Genomic DNA, 14,370 nt, shown 5'->3' with positions numbered 1-14,370 from the left:
TTTAAGGCATCAGCTGATTGAGAAAATTTCATAGGAGAAAAATTTCAATTAATAAAATGCTATTATCATTATTTTTATTGTATCAACTCACCACACTGTATTACAACTGCCTGTTTAGTGGCTGTCTCCCTGCCAGACCCTGAGCCCTTGGAGAGTTAGCATTGAGTCTTATTAACCTTTCGATTTCCCCTATCTAGCACCAGCCAGACACACAGCAGGTTCTCAGCAAGCGTCTGTTGAATGAATTGTGAAGATATTAAATATCCCCATTTTATAGATGAGAAAGATGAGAATAATGACTTGTCCTAGGTGATACTACTGGTCAGGGGCAGAGCAGGAATTGAATCCAAATCTTGGACTCCTTTCTCCAGTGCTGTTCCCTTTATACTGCTGCTACCATCAGTCTGTCGAGGCCAGATATAGAAGAAGTCAGAATACAAAGAGGAGTTCTCTTCCTGCTTGTGTGGTTTTGTTTTTGCTCTTTTGACTCTGGTCTTCCCAACTATGGTTTTCCTAGTAACTGAGGGCCGAGGGGAAGATTTCACACAGCCTTGCTCTCAGGTGGGACAACTGTGACATCAGAGCTGACAGCAGCCTTCAGGATCATCCAGTCCACCCCATCCCACTCCTTTACCTCAAGGGAAACCAAGAGTCTTAGAGAGGGAGTGAGCCAACCACAGTCACATGGTAACAGCAGCGCTGGACTCCCTTTACAGTGCTCTTTTTATTCATAGGAGGTAACATGGCCTCAGCGTGGTCAGAGCAGCAGAGAGGAGCCAGTTACTCAGAGGGCAGATGCTTCATGGAAGCCTCCAGCACAAGCAGTCGACCCTAAAGCCTCCAACAGGTACCCCAGAAATAGCGTGGCCCTTGCTGGGAGGGGAGGGAGAGGAAATTTCAGCAGGCAGAGGACATGTAGTCTGGGCCCCACCCAGAGGGACCTTTTATATTGTAGTTTACTAGAGGCCTGGTGCACAAATTCTTGCACCAGTGGGGTCCCTCGGCCTGGCCTGCAGGATCAGGCCAAAACCAGCTCTCCAACATCCCCCAAGAGGCCCCAGATTGTGAGAGGGCGCAGGCCAGGCCGAGGGACCCCACCAGTGCACAGTTGGGGCCAGGGAGGGATGCAGGAGGTTGGCCAGCTGGGGAGGGACTGTGGGAGGGCTCCAGGGCATCAGTTTCATTCATCCATCAGTGCCAATCAGCCAGACCCCAGCAGCGAGCTAACCTACTAGTCAGAGCATCTGCCCCCTGGTGGTCAGTGCAAATCACAGCAAGCAGTTGAGTGACCTTAGCATATCATTAGCATATTATGCTTTGATTGGTTGAATGGCTGACTGGTCAACCGGACACTTAACATATTAGGCTTTTTTTTATATAGGATGCTCTTTGCCAACTGCTGACATGCCATGTACTTTATAGCTTTTTTAAGAGGGTAATTACCTTCCCAAGCCTGGAGGTCTATGGCTACAGAAGGGACACGGAACATTTCCTCCCACTTGCACCCTTTGAATGTGAATTCATATGATTTAACTTTGGGTTAGTGCACTTGCCTGGAGTTGCAGCAGGACTGTCCCACCAGGTCCACTCTTTTCTGTCAACACCTGCTGGCACCCAGGGCACAGCTAGAGAAGTGAAATTCTTAGGCCTCTGAGATGGGAAAATACAATTAGATGTCACTGTGGTATGGAAGATGTCACCGTGGAATGGAAGTGTGTGTGAAACTCATTGGTCCAGGTAGGGGTGGGGAGCAGGGCCTGCTGGCTGCCCCCAGGGTATCAGTTTAGACTCAGGCGAGAATAGTGGGCAGTTGGTAGCACTGCCTGCCCCTACATAGACCAGCAAACTTTTACTCTTCATGCCTTCATTCATCATCTTTCACACCAACAGCAAATACCACCTACACTGTGTCAGGCAACTACATGTTGATGATAGTATTCTGGCCCTGGCCTTGAGAAGCTCACAAATGACCTTTAATTTTACCTGACATTTTAAAATAAATCATAAGCTTCTGATTGTGCTTATTTCTGGGGTTCTACACAGAAGTGATTGCTGTTGTTTGCCCATGCAAACTGCAGTGTGTGTGTGTGTGTGTGTGTGTGTGTGTGTGTGTAGGGAAGCAGCCAGTGCACAGGGTAGTCACTGCACAGCTCAGGTGCTACCTCCTCCAAGAAGCCTTCCTTAACCTGTTCTGCATCCCGTCAAAGTGTGTTCTTTGGAACATCAGTCCCCTGAGGTGTGTGAGAAAGGGTTTCATTGTCAAGTGAGTTTGGCAGATGCTGAATATCACTTCCCCACCTTGGGGGTTTTTGAATAACATTAGACTAAGCAAACAGAAAACTGTAAAATAATTCCTTTAACTTTGAATCACACAGCCTTTTCCAAGCATCCAAATTCTTTTTGCAATGCTAGTGTGTTGCGTGCATCCTGTGGAGCGTGTTCTGTGTAACTCGATGTGTAGGCTGTTTCAGAGGATTACATGAGATGCTAAACACATGATGCCCAGCACACACATCGTGGACACGTGAGTGCCTTTTGCACTTCTCTAAAGCTAGCAGTGTTTATTCGAGCCTTTCCTGGCTCAGCTACTAAAAAGCATTGTAGACTGTTGGGACAAGAAATTTTCCAGAAACTGGTTTGGCTCAGTGGATAGAGTGTCGGTCTGCGGACTGAAAGGTCCCAGGTTCAATTCCGGTCAAGGGCATGTACCTTGAGTGTCAGCACATCCCCAGTAGGGGGTGTGCAAGAGACAGCTGATCGATGTTTTTCTTTCATCCATGTTTCTAACTATCTCTCTCCCTTCCTCTCTGTAAAAAATCAATAAAAAATATTTTTTTAAAAGAAATTTTCCAGAAAACTCTTGTCGATTCCTTTCCAGGAAAGGAGGATCACATAAGGTGGAATTAAAGAAGCGTATACTTTGGAAGCTGAAAAGTGGCCCTGGTGAGCCTAGATATGAGAGAATAATTGATTGGCTGCCTCTTCCACTCCCCCTACTGGGGATCGAGCCCATAACACGGGCCTGAGCCCTTGAGCAGAATAGAACCTAGAACCTTCAATCCACAGGCAAGGGTTGAGGCTTTGAATTTAAAGTGTGAGCCACCAGCGTGGTTGTGAGTTTTTCTCGAACCTCATGCAGCTGCACAGGGTTAGGCACCAAGTAAGTGAAAGTTAGCTCTAACCCGGTGGTGGTTTTGCCAAAGGATTATGATGAAGTGAAGAGGGGGAGTTGAGGGTATGCAAGAAAGTGACCAAGATGAGGTGTCATAGGATTTAAAAATGAACTTTATTTGAAAACTACACAAAATGAATGTTGAAACCAGGTTGTGATGCCTGTTCAGGTTGAAATGACAATATTGTCATCTTTGTACCGAAGCTGCCTTAGGAGTGTGTGCCTGGGCTGGTTCAGCCTGTCGACACAGGAGGTTCTCCTTGACTTACCTTGTTGTTTGAGCCAGTGCTCGACCTGAGAGCCTCAGATGTTCCTTCCTCCGGAAGGAGGCTTTTGAGACAAATCTCAGGGTCAGTCCAAAGCTCAGGAGCTGCAACTCAACTTGTAAACCCCTTTTATAGCATTACTTGCATAAGTAAATAGTTGGCTTCCTATTTCAGGAAGGGATGTATTTGTTCTCAAGGCTGCCTTGTGTCCTGGGCACCCACTGGGGTCCTGGAAAGCAGCCACTCCTCTCCTGACATCGTTTTGAAATAGCCAGGGCGGTTTGCACTCTCCAACCACAAGATGCAAGAGTGCACTGAATTCGGCTGAAACATAAGCCGCACTGCTTCCTCTCTCGGTTTGGTTGTCTGTCCATCCCCTAACTTCTCACAGCACTTCCTGAGAATCTGGCCTCCTTGCCACTCACTGTAGGGGCCCATGCATGATACGCCTTACTTGGTTTTCATTCATGTCAGCGGTGGTAATGATTAAGTGCAAACACCCCACCCATTCACATGTCTCCTTTTTTCCCTGCAGATCCCCATTGTGAAAGTGTGAATGCTTTCCAGAATTTCTTCCAGAGCTTGTACCTAGAGCACAGGTGAGGTAAAAGGGTAGAAAGTAAATTCTTTGTTGTCGTTGTTGTTGTTGTTAATCCTCACCCAAAGACATTTTTCCATTGATTTTTAGAGAGTGGAAAGGAGGAGAGAGCACAGAGAAAGGAACATAGATGTGAGAGAGATACACTGATTGTTTGCCTCTGACATGAGCCCTGACCAGGGCCGGGGATCAAGCCTGCAACTGAGATATGTGCCATTGACTGGAATTGAACACAGGACCTTTCAGTCCGAGGGCCAACATTCTATTCACTGAGCCAGACTGGTTAGCAGGAAAATAAGTCCTTTTGACATGAATCCCACCTTCACCCACTCCGCACTTCAGATGTCAACCTCTACCCTACTCAGATGCTGCAGTCCTTGGAAAAACCCAGAACAGAAACTTCCCTACCTAGTGAAGGTATAAAAAAAACAAATATATGCATATATTAAATACGTATCAAGATGTACACTTCAAATGTGTACTCTTTATGTAGGTAAATTATAATCCAACAGAAATTCTTTAAATAAAGCAGAATTCTGGATTATGTTCTAACTAGCATAGGAAGTAGGGATGGAAGCCAGCAAGAATGCGGTTACCCACATTCAGATCCCAATGTTCTGGGTTGCCTTTGACAAGAGGACATCAGAATAGTGATGAGTGATTGCCAGCTGTTGTTTCCCAAAGAGAACAATACAAGGTAAGGTACCCCACCCCCCTACTCTTGCCCTCACATTCTCAATTCCTACAAGAGAGTTAAGAAAGAAAAACCCAGGAAATCCCAAATGTGAATACCTCCCCAGATAAGACAGAAGTGGAAGAAAACCAAACTTTTCAAAGTAAGCATTTTGATCTTCATGCAAACATGGAGTTAATCTCAGGACAGCTAAGCACAATTACACAGATGAATTCATTGTGTGAAATGGTCATTGAGCGTAGAGAATGTTAGTGCCAGTTCAGAGTCCAAGCTCTGCAGGGGTCATACCTGAATCTGCTGAGTTGAGCACATGGAAACCTCAGTGTGCATTCAGGCTTGACCATTGTTTTTTCATTTATTTCAGAGTTGCTCACTGGAGTGGCTTCAGGAAATGCAAATCGAATGTCTGTAGTGGTATTTAAAGACATGAAAGGTTTCGGTGTGTGTTAAACTAAATGTCCTTTAGGATGTATTTTACATGTTACTGATAATGTTCTTAAGATAATGGTATAATTTTTGTAATTCTTTGCCCTTCAAATCAGCTTCTATTTGTACAGAAAGGATACAAGCATTAGTTGGGGGACCATGGCAACCAGGTTCTAGCTGTCATTCCATCTCAAATTCTCTGGGAGTCCTGGTTACTTCCTTCCTTGACTCTGGGCCTCCACATTGGAAAGTGAGTTTGGACCACACGGTCCAGCTCTCTAGTTCTGAGGCTGCAAAACTCAGTGGAGTTTGGAAATACCACTTCCCTTCCAGGATTTTATTATAAGCAAATCGGAGATGTTTCTACCTTGTAAAATGCATAGGACTCTACAGATGGTTTGGCCTACCAAACCCACAAACCTAGGGCCACAGTTGGAGAGAACTCCAGTCTTTGTTTTAACTAGTTGTCCCTGTTCCAACCAAGAGAAATATTTAAACTCATCAAGTATCATTGGCCATGATGAATGTGTGAAATTCAGCACTACACAGAGAAATCTCTTCGTGTTTACAACCATAACATATTTGCCCTGAAAGAGTCCTAAACAAAGTAGGCCCAGAGAAGTCAAGCAACTTGCCCAAGATCACAGAGGCAGCAAGAGGGAATGGGGACCAAAATGTATGTTCTCTCTTCCAGCCTGGTCAGAACTGCTACATGCGCCCCTCAGAGTTGGAAAAGCTCACCTTTCGGATTTGTCTTTCCATATTTACCTATATCCTTCTCAGGAAATAGAAATGTTGAATTTTATTCTCTTAGAGTTAGATCTTATTGAGGTTTACTAGAGAAACAATTATTGATGGAAAACTCACAGTTGCCTAATCTCTAGGACAGTTTCACAAAAGAAATGATGAAGGGTCTTTGCCTCTTCATCATCAGCAGAGTGACCAGGAGGCAAGAGAAGGAAAGGGGGTTCCCAGACTCCCTAGGAACTGAGCTGGAGCAGCCTCAGCTGGATAGGTCTGTGTTGTCTTTCTAAATTTGAATCAGAGCAGGGTCCTGGTGTGCTGATGGAGCTTGGGCCTATGGAAAACAAGGTGGTTTTGGAGTAAGAAAATGACAAAACAAATCTGAGTATGTTCCTGACCTTGCATCTTGGGGGAAGGTATTCTCATTGCTAGCATTCTCAAATGCCTGAGCCCCATTCACTTGTTACCCAAAGTCAGACCTTATACACAAGGTGCCACACTTGTGCTCCAATGCACTTGCATTCGGGGGTCATGTCTATACGTCTCCTAGGGAGGCAAGGCACAGAACTGTCAGCTGAAGCTAAGGGAAGTGAGCATGGCATGGTGGAAATGGTGAGGAACCAGAAGAGCCAAGTTCATTATCACCCTGCTGTACGGCTCTGGGCAGGACCCATATCTTCTCTGTTTCCTCACTGTGGGAAGGGGGGAATTCCATCTCCTGAAGGCACTGTTGAGGGGATTGAAGGAGTAGAGAGCTCTATAGTTCTCTTCCTCTACCCCCTTCCTTAGCAGGATCTACATGAGAGGTGCTACCATGTACCGGCCACCTACTAGGTGCCAGGCACCTACCAGCTCATCATCACCTTTGAAAGTGTTTTCACAAATGTCAGCTGTGGAAAGATATGGTACTCAAGGTAGGATGTCACTTTGACACTCAATTCTCACTCACCTCAAACCAACTGTTGCGGCTGTTTGTGAAAGTGATATGGCTTGTGGCTCACTTGTGTATTCTCTGGTATCTTCCACTGGAGATGGAAGAGCTTCCACCCTCCCTTTCTTCCATTCCCAGTCCCACTCTACTGTCAGTATCATCTCTTTGTAGTTGACACTGACCTCAGAACCCTCTTATGTGGAAAAGGCAGCTTCCCACAAGTGAAAGGGGAGGGCCCACAGTGGCCTTGGCGAGACACTGGCTTCCAGCCCTCCATGCCCCTTCTCAGCTTCCCCAACACACAGCCACCCGTTTAGCTCATATTATCTTCATCCTGGACATTGTTGGCCCCCCACAAAGTTCCAATGCAGAAGGAAGCACCTGTGAGGTATCAACTTGGCTCTGCCAGTCACCTGGAAGCCAAAAGTATCCCAATGTCAGCAGCTCAAAGCAAATCAGCCCCAAAAGCCTCCCTGCGCCTCATCTGAACACAGTCTCCGCTTTCAACCTTATGCCAGGTCTAGGGCTCCTCAGCCAGCGTGTGTGTGTGTGTGTGTGTGTGTGTGTGAATTACCATATGAAAGAACTCTCTTGGATCACATTGAAAAGAATCCTCTTTCTAATTCAGACAAGAAAAACACCTTATTCTCCAGAGAGCACACATAAATTCCTCTCTAAATGTCCGAACAGATTTGTGCCCATAGAAGACATTATCTCCTTTAGAATAAAGAAATCTCTCAGCTCTGAGGAAGAACCAAGAAGCCCAAGTTTTTTGCTGGGGACAGCAGCAGGGCCACCATAGAGGTTGTCCTAGTTGTTCACGGCACAAGGGTGCTTGGTTTACTGGGGCTGAGGGTTTGAAGAGGGTGGCTTCAATCCAACCTGCCCACTAGCTGAGCCGTGTGCTCAGTGGGAGATAATTTCAGTTCAAAGGGAGGTGCACCTTTCTGTAATTCAGCAACACCCCTGTGTATGCTAGCAGGCAGCTCCCAGCCAGGAGAAATAGGTCTTTGCTCACAAACACATCGTCTCCCAAAGGCTCATGGCAAGAGCAGATAGCAGAAAAGCAGAAGTGGAGGCTGGGTCATGGCGGGTGTGAGAAGCTGCTCTTAGAGACCATCTGGTGTCGGGAGGGGCTTATGCCCAACGGCTCCCAGTTGGCTTCCAAGGCTGCTCAGTTGGAGAAGAACCCAGTAAGAGACGCCTCCTCGCTCTCCCTGTCCTTCACTGTTCTCCATTAAGGCTCAGGCTGGCCTTCCCTGACCTCCCCGCCTTCCCCTTCCCTATTATGGGTTCTCAAAGCAGCTCTGCTTTTCCTTTATAACTGGCATGCTGCCCTTTGCAGTAATATGTGTGTGGGTCCTTTGATTCCTGTCCACCTCCCCTGTGAGACTGTAAGCTGTCTGAGGGGATTCTATGTTGGGTTTTGCACAGCGTCCGGGGCGCAAAGCGGGAGCTATGAATGGATGGAAATGGTGAGAATGGAAGGGCATGGGTCTTGCACTTCAGCATCCCTTCCTGGGTCTGACAAAACACACTAGTAAAAGCACAGCTTCCCAATTCGCCCGAGGAGTCTAGAATTTGTATTTTTACCAGGTTGTCCAAGTGATGCTAAACCACCTATCAGGACTAAGAACCCCACAGACTGTTGCAATGGATGTAGGAACCTTAGTCACCAAACACAGGGAGCCTGAGGTCCAACCTGGCATCTCTGGGAGGCCTTCTGGTGGAAATGACGCCTCAGCCAGGGCTCAGTGGCAGTGTGATGTGAAGACAGGAAAGAAGGGCATTCTGGGTCAAATGAACAAAAAATGAGAGGACACACGTGGGGTACATTATGGAACAGAGCAGTGGGACCGAATCAAAATGATAGCAATTGAACCCCTGGTAGTAGATCAAGTGTAAGTCATCATTTAACTGGGCTTCCAGAACTCTTTGGGGCAGGAAATCCACATTTCAGCCACCCACAGAGGAGTCCCTCTATACCCCCATTTGCTATGCAGGGCTCATTCCTGTTTTTGTTTCCATTTACCTCTCTTTCTCTAATGAAACTGTGACCTCACTAATAGCCTCTGAGCCCAGTGTCTTCAGGGCAGTATTGCCGCTCCGGACACCCAGATGGTCTCCAAGACCCACCCACGACCCAGCCTTCACTTCTATTGTACTTTTCTGCTCTCCGCTCTGGCCAGGAGTCTTTGGGAGATGATGTGTTTTCAAGCAGAGGAAAGACATTCCTCCGTGCTGGGGGCTGCCTGCTCGCATACACAGGGCCTTGATAAACAGGCGTGATTTAAGAATTCCAAACCATCCTGGATGGAAAGAAGAGGTGATAACGCTGCAAAATGGTAGGAGCATCCACAGCCAGGGTGTCAGGCCATGCTCATCACTGTGGCAGGAATGGGCCTTTTTACTCCACTTAAAAGCAATGTCGGGAGCATAAAGGTCAGGGTGCACCTCATGTTTTACTTCATCTTTATTGGGCTCAGAATGGGGAGAAGGAGGGAGGGGGCGGAGAATGGGGTCTAAGGTTGGGAATAATGATGCCTGTGGATGGGAGGGCAGATCCTCAGAGATCTGCCTTGGCTGGAGTGGGAACTGTCCACAAGCTCGTGAAGGGAAGGCCGCTCTCCCACACCCGCTCCTGTCCATCCTTCTCCATCTTCCATTGCCTCTGTCCCTGCCTCCCCTCCCCGCCCTTCCCCTCCTGCACTGCTGGCCAGGGTGCTCCAGCTAGTTGGCAGACGATCCTCTTCACCAGACTTTTTAAGCTGGACAGGTTTTCTAAGACCAGCGAATATGCCTCGGAGAGGAAGGGAGAGTCCTCAGCAATATTCCTCTTTTTGGACCAGGAGGCCTCTAGGAACCAATGTGGGCCTCCAGTTCTCAGCCTCTGCACCCAGCTGCAGGCCCAGGCGCCCTCTGAGCAATGCCCCGTGCCACAGTTCAGTGCCACCCCACCGAAGCCTGAACTATCTTGTCTGCTGTCCAGTTACAAATTAATCTCTTGTCATCAGTGATTAACTTCTTCGAGCCACAGGAGCTGCTGAACCAAAACAGCCCCTTGGGGTGAGAGAGTCTGCAGGTCCGTGCGTGCGGTGTGTGGATCTGCCTGTGACCCTCGTCTCTCTGGCCCCTGTGCTGTGTCAGCAAGGGAGCAGGGTCGGCCGGGACAGGGCCCTGCTCTGGGCACGGCCTCTCGGAATGCTTGCTGGGCTCCTCAAGGTGGAGACCCACACAGCAATGGCCTAGGCTTTGTTTCTTTAGTGTGTGTGTGTCTGCAAGGGAGGTTGTTAAAATGGGATTGGGGCGGGTGTGTTCTCGGGAGGCCTCTGTCACCTGAATACAACAGCTGGGCTGGTAAGGAAGGGAGGGGAGTCAAGCTTTGGGGCTTGCTGGATGTTGAGGGGACTGAGGACTGTCTCTGAGAGCATCTGTCCGCAGGGGATGAGGCCTGGGAGACATCGATGCCAACTCCCTATAGACGCCAAGGAAGGGGGCCTGATCACTACAGCCACACTGGGAGCCAGCGGGAGAGAAGGGCAGAGGTCAGGTTGTGTTTATATGTCAGGCAAAAGGCTCATTCTTTTCGCCACCACGGAGACAGGCAGCACAGCTCTCTTTGGAGAAAGGGCCCAGGGAATCCCGCCTCACACCACATCTGCCACACGAGGTTCTTAAAAATAAAATTCCTGAAAAAGTCCTGGCAGATTTAGTCTCACTTCTTCATTCTAGGGCTCCTCACAGCAATTCCTTCAAAAACTCCACAGAGGGACACTGGCCAGCCCACCTCAAAACTGCCAAGGTCCCGAAGCCGGTTTGGCTTAGTGGTAGAGCGTCGGACTGTGGACTGAAAGGTCCCAGGTTTGATTCCTGTCAAGGGCATGTACATTGGTTGCGGGCACATCCCCAGTAGGGGGTGTGCAAGAAGCAGCTGGTCGATGTTTCTCTCTCATCGACGTTTCTAGCTCTCTATCTCTCTCCCTTCCTCTCTGTAAAATATAAAAAACAACAAAAAAAAACTGCCAAGGTCATCAGAAACCAGGGGAACCCGAGAAACCCTCACAGCTCAGAGGAGCCTGAGGAGACCAATGACTGAACACAAGGAATCCTGGGTAAGATCCTGGAACAGGAAAAGGCCATTGTGGAAAAACAAGTTAAATCTGGATAAAATGGACAGTTTAGTTTATAGTAATGTAACAATTTGTTCCGTAGTTGGAACAAATGTACCATACATAGTATGTCTGGTTTTAACAATAGAGGAAATTAGGTGATGGGTATATTGGAATTCTGTACAATCTTTGCAACTTCTCTGTAAATCTAAAACTATTTTAAAATAAAGCATTTATTTAAAAATTTAAAAAATATTGTCTTTCAATTTCCTGATACTGGAATCTTTTATCAGATGTTTAGTTACAGTGTTCATAATGTGTTAGGTGTGGAATAATAAGTACTGGTGGATAAGAAGGAGGGAGGAAGACACTGAGGCACAAAATACAAAAGTGAATGTAACAGTCCAGTAACTGATAACTACATACCCAAAATGTGGTATGTTCATTTAATGGATATTATCTACACATATAAAACTCTAATATCAAATATACAGAACAATCAAACAACCGGTGGCTATGATGTGCACTGACCACCAGGGGGCACATGTGGAAGGAACATGTTGGGTGTCGGCAACAGGTGACAGAATGCAGAACATGGCGGGCATTTGGCTGTGGCAAGATGGTGGAGCAGGTGAGTGGAGGCGCCAGACCAAGGCGGGGGCGCTGGTTAGTGTCAGCAGGTGCGAATGGCAGCTGCCAGCCCCGATTGCCCCTTAGGGCTTCTCCACCTCCCCTGCTCCTGAGGGGCCATAGGGGCTGGCAGCCACTGCTTGCACCCACTGCTAGTGCTGGCCCCAATCGCTCCGGGCCTTCAGCGGGTGCAAGTGGGGCCAGCGCCATCAGCATGTGGGAGTGGCAGTGGTGTGGCAAGAGCAGGGCTGCCAGCAGACAGGGGACGGGGGGCTGTGGCAGGAGGGGCTGGGTGAGGGTGTGGAGGGTGGGCTGAGACCCACCCATGTGTCCACTGCAGCTTCACAGCCCACAGTTCCTTCCAAGGTGCAAGAATTCATGCACTGGGCCCCTAGTTGTCTGTAAAAAGTAATCGGTGACTAATACATGCTACAATAGAGGTGAAGCTGGAGAATATTCTGCTCAGTGAAAGAAGTCAGACACAAAAGGCCATGTACTACATGATTGTATTGATATGAAATGTCTAGAAAAGGCAAACCCACAAACAGAAAGCAGGTTAGTGTGCCAGGTAGAGCTGGTGGGTACAGGGTTTCATTTGAAGGAGAGAAAAATGTTCTGCGATTAGGTAGTGGTGAGAGCTGCACAATTTTGTGAACAGACTAGACACCACTCACTCACCCACTTTTAAAGGGCTCATTTTATGTGGATTGTGTAGTAAAGTGAAAATGCTAAAAAGTAAACACAGCCTTCAAGCAGCTTGCCATGCCTGGGGAGAGTGTCCGGCCAGGTGACAGTGAGCCTCTCTCCTTGCCGGGAAGCTCCACGGGGTCAGGAGCTTTTGTTCACCAGGGTATTCCCGCCCCCTGGCACAGGCCTCCAGGAACGAAAGAATGAGTGTGCTAAGTCCTGTGACAGCGATGGGCCACAAAGGAGAGGTCATCAGAAAAACCCAGGGTGCTCAGAAAAAGCAAAGGCCGTGACGTGGACAAGATTTACTGTCCCACGACACCACAAAGATTTTCAAAGCCCTCCGAGTGGCCATCCCGAGTCCCCAAGCAAAGCCCACAAAGGCGCCTCTGTCTGGCCCACTGCCCACTCCCTGCACCCTGGGATCCCTTCCTCTTTAAATCCCACAGACTCAGAGCTCTGCTCTGCCCAGGAGCCTGTAGTGCGGAGAAAGGGATGTCTGTACACGCCCATTGGCTGTCCCCTGCATGCTCCCTGAACGGGGCCCAGGACAGAACCTGCAACCCAAGTACGCCTGTCCCCTTCCGTGCGAGAGCCAGAACTCTAACCACTGAGCGACACCAGCCAGGGCACCATTTGTTTTCTTGTTCCTCTTTCCAAGGTGGGCTCTAGAGAGCCCTAGGTATAGGGATACGTCGTTTTATTGTGCTTTGTTTTATTGTGCTTCATAGATGTCACATTTTTTACAAATTGAAGGCAAGATTACGACTCAGTTGCGACACTCGCTTTATTACGACTCAATTGCGGCAGTTTGGGACCAAATGCACATTATCTCCGAGGTGTAACTGCACAGCTCTGACGTCATCACCAAGGCACCTGCAAGACCCCCAGCTACTCAAAGGTAAGTGCCAGGAAAGAAGGAAGGATGGGAGGGAGGGAGGGAGGGAGGGAGGAAGGAAGGAAATGGCTTTTGACTTCTGGAGCCAGCCAGAAGGAAGTGAATTTTTTAAAATCTGTTTTCAAGGACTTTAGACTATTGGGCGGCTGTGGCTGGAAACGGAGTGCTGTTGACACGTGAGGGATTTGGCAGTGAGCTCTCTGTCACAAGCACGAGCTTAGAGGGAAAAGAAATGTGCAAAACTCGGCATTGTGGTCTTGGCAGAGTATCAGGGCAGGAAGAGCAAAGGATTTGCAGTCAAAGTTGGGTGTGAAAAATAGCCCTGCAACTCACCAGCTGTGTCATCTTAGGAAGTACAAAACCCGAGGCTCAGCTTCCTCGTGTGTAACATGGGGATCTAGCCTCAGGTGACCAGACGTCAAAAAGCAGCCAAAAGCGGGACGTCTGGTCACCTTAGTAGCCCCTAGCCCGCTGGGTTACTTTGCGAGTTAAACAAATAGAATGCGTGTGAAGCATCCTGATCAATGCCTGGCCAATAAGAGACCCTCCATAAATCGCAGGTATTCTTTTTCATTCTTATTACAACTATATAGTGACACTTTGTCCCTTTGAAGGATATTTGAAAATAAGTTTCCATCCCCCAAACTCTCACCTTCCAGTTTGTTCTACAAGCCTATTCAAAGAAACACCGAGCTCCGGGTTTCTATCCTGGCTACACTGCGAGTGGAGCTTCTACACCATTTCGTAACGAGTGTCTCCGATGAGATCACAGAACCGCAGACACTAATCCTCCCCGGGGAAGCTCTCGTACTTTTTAGCCTGTCCACAGAACAAAGCAAAGAGCTGTCCGCCCCGTGGAGATGCTGACGGTGAGAGTTTTTGTTCCTAACATACCTCAAACTTTAAAGTGACATCTGATCTCGTTGTTCATCTCTTATAGTCTTCGACATTGCACAGCATGTGTGAACTCACATGGTTTACGAAGGAAAAGAAGAGTGGGAGAAGAAGAGGGAGGAGGGAAGGGGGAAGGCACAAGCATGGATACTTTGAAAACCTCCCAGGTGATTCCAGTGTGCAGCCAGAGGCCCCCTGGATGGTGCCAATTCCCTTGCACACGCACTCTTACCCCCCCCCCCCCTCGGTTAAACAGTAAACAGGAAATACCTGCTGGCTTGTGTCTCTCTACAGGTGCTGTTGGGTTTAATGAAATTGCAC

The 14,370-nt window shown here is 48.1% G+C and overlaps 1 long non-coding RNA gene across 4 annotated transcripts in view; it reads left to right on the top strand.

Annotated features, from left to right (window-relative positions):
* Positions 1-10,612, top strand: part of LOC118726344 — a 30,425-nt gene extending 19,813 nt beyond the window's left edge. Inside the window, exons 3-5 of one of the 4 annotated variants that reach the window (XR_006742509.1) lie at positions 735-847; positions 3,974-4,037; positions 9,681-10,612. This is a non-coding gene — a long non-coding RNA (uncharacterized LOC118726344). Of the gene's footprint in view, positions 1-734; positions 848-3,973; positions 4,038-4,126; positions 4,174-5,094; positions 5,203-9,680 lie in introns of those variants that run through there. The other 3 variants (XR_006742508.1, XR_006742510.1, XR_006742507.1) reach the window with 3 other exon arrangements.
* Positions 10,613-14,370: the final 3,758 nt, after the last annotated feature.

The sequence above is a fragment of the Pipistrellus kuhlii genome, unplaced genomic scaffold (assembly GCF_014108245.1).
Source record: "Pipistrellus kuhlii isolate mPipKuh1 unplaced genomic scaffold, mPipKuh1.p scaffold_m20_p_22, whole genome shotgun sequence".
Taxonomy (NCBI): Eukaryota; Metazoa; Chordata; class Mammalia; order Chiroptera; family Vespertilionidae; genus Pipistrellus; species Pipistrellus kuhlii.
Note: the sequence above shows the minus strand (reverse complement) of the source record. Positions and strands in the feature narration are given on the sequence as shown.